Below are 2,755 nucleotides of genomic sequence, written 5' to 3' on the forward strand. Positions count from 1 at the left end.
ATGGCATCACGCTCACAGCAACCTCCAACTCCTGGGCTCAAGCAAGTCTCCTGCCTCCGCCTCCCAAGTAGCTGGGACTACAGGCACCTGCCACAACGCCTGGCCATTTTTTGGTTGCAGCCATCATTGTTGTTTGGCGGACTGGGGCTGGGGATTCGAACCCGCCACCTTAGGTGTATGTGGCTTGCGCCTTAGCCGCTTGAGCCACAGGCACCAAGGCTTGTCTCATGATTTTAACTTCATTCAAGTGTTGTTTGAAGAAAAAAAAAAAAGAATAGGAATAGGAAACAGAATGTGGCTCATGAAGGGTAAAATTATTTACTATCTGGCTCTTTATAGAAAAAGTGTGCCAACCTTAAATCATGTAAAGTCTAGAATAGGTACACAAGGAAAGGAATAAAGAGAAATTTATTATAATCGGGTAGGAATGTCAGCATATAAATGTTTGGACTTCATTGCAACAGAAGATGCCATCAAGTTGTCAAATGATTATATCTATGCATAGAATCATTCACTGGGAATGGGACAGCCGGAAATCAGACTGGCTGAGTGATCATTGCAATATTCTTCAATATGATAGCCAGTCGCTACGTATAAACACTGAGCACTTAAAAATGTGGCTGGCAAGGCTGATAAACTAAATTTTAATCCATCTTATGTTAAGTAATTTTATTCAATTTAATCTTAAGTAATCCAAAACGTTTAAATGGCCGCATGTATTTAACTTGCCTCGTGTATGGCGCGTTCTCAAAGAACTAAACATAGACCTTCCATTTGATCCTGCAATCTCATTACTAGGAATCTACCCAAAAGGAAAAAGAAAAAGTCAGTTTACCATAAGGACATTTGCACTTGAATGTTTATAGCAGCCCAATTCACAATTGCAAAGATTTGGAAACAACACAAGTGCATTAATAAATTGTGCATAAAATGTAATATTACTTAGCCACAAAAAGAGGGAGATTTCTTATCTTTTGTTACAATTTGGATGGAATTGCAGAAAACTCTCCTAAGTAAATTATCACAAGAATGGAAAATCAAACATCCCATTGAAGAGGATCAGGGCGAAATTTGCCCTTTACCCCTAGGTTGGTTCGCTGAAAAGATGAACTTACAGTTGTGGTAGATTAGAGACAGTATCACTTTGTCACCCTTGGTAGAGTGCTGGGACGTTACAGCTCACAGCAACCTCCAGCTCTTGGGCTTAAGTTGTGGTAGATTAATAAGAGAAAGGTTTATTTCCAAATACCATGCACATGGGGGGAACCATAAGAATGATTTCCCAAAGTCTCAGCAATAGTCAGTGGCTTTTAAAGATGTCTTTTAGACGGGAGCGGGAGAGAAAGTGGAAAGTATACATGTAGCAAGTGGTTGCTGGGGGGAGATGGGTAGATGGAGGGAAACATTGATTTGTAAATTCTGTTCTGTTTGAAGTTAGGTTAGCAATACTCATGGACATGATAACTTTTTAATTAAAGTTCTAGAAGTTTGTTTCTAGTCTAATGGTATTTAATCTCTAAAGTCATAGCCAGTTACAAAAATACTTTCTGAAATGAATTAAAATTATTACTAATATACACTAAGACAGATTAATACTTTATAATACTGAAACATGTATAAACATAATTTACACAAAATTAATCACCATTTCATATTTGACAATATTTCCTATACATTTTTTAGTATATTAAATAAGCCTAATGTTTTTCTTAGACTTTTTAGTGGTTTTCATATTTCAAAAAGATCAAGTTTAGAGTTTTGATTTTGGAAGGTTTGTCAAATATCAAAAGCTTAAAGCATTTGTTTAAACAAGATTATAGGTTAAAAGATTCTAAAGGCAATATTGAAGAGTTAACTGGATCAAATGCAAATTCCTTTATAAATATCCTCTTATGAATCTTTTTCAATCTTGCACAGACTATTTACAAACATTTTAAACCCTCTGGATTGCCCTCTTACTTTCTTAAATAACTATTCTGTTTGAGGACGAAATTTACTACACAAGACTTTTTTCTTACACAATGCCATTTTCCTTTCTGTCTAATTTCTCTTATTTTTTTTTTTAAAAAACAAACATTTGTCACAAAACAGGATCAGTTTACTATGAAGTTAATTATTCACTTGGCTAAACTGATAATTAGAAGGTTTAAAAGGCAAGAATCTGCTCCACAGGTATGGTGCCACCATTAACCCTCCCTCCATTGAACCACCCCCCTCCCTTCCCACCTCCCCTCCCCTTCCTTCCTTCATCCTGGGCTATAGTCGTGATTCAGCTATTGCAAGGGTATAAGTCAAATCTATCAAGCATAAAACACAAATGTCTTAACAATGGGGCAGCACCTGTGGCTCAAAGGAGTAGGGCACCGGCCCCATATACTGGAGGTGGTGGGTTCAAACCCGGCCCTGGCCAAAAACTGCAAAAAAAAAAAAAAGTCTTAACAATGTGACTAAGTAAATGAGTTGAAAGCTATGTTAATTAGTAGGATGTAAGCACTCCAATTTGTACAAATAATCAACACATTGAATCCCACAAAGGCATAAATGTATTCATGATCTATGTATATATGACTTAATAAAAAATAAAGAAAAAAGAATAAAAGGCAAGAATCTTATTCTTTGATAAAGAGTCAGTTTCCCGGCTCAGTGCCTGTGGCTCAAGTGGCTAAGGCGCCAGCCACATACACCCAAGGTGGCGGGTTCGAATCCAGCCCGGCCCACCAAACAACAATAATGGCTGCAACCAAAAAATAGCTGG

At 37.2% G+C, this 2,755-nt stretch overlaps 1 pseudogene; it reads left to right on the plus strand.

Annotated features, from left to right (window-relative positions):
• The window catches only part of LOC100966228, an 8,546-nt pseudogene that overhangs the window by 1,107 nt on the left and 4,684 nt on the right, over positions 1-2,755 (plus strand).

The sequence above is a fragment of the Otolemur garnettii genome, unplaced genomic scaffold (genome assembly GCF_000181295.1).
Source record: "Otolemur garnettii isolate 467f Iridium unplaced genomic scaffold, OtoGar3 scaffold00252, whole genome shotgun sequence".
Lineage (NCBI taxonomy): Eukaryota > Metazoa > Chordata > Mammalia > Primates > Galagidae > Otolemur > Otolemur garnettii.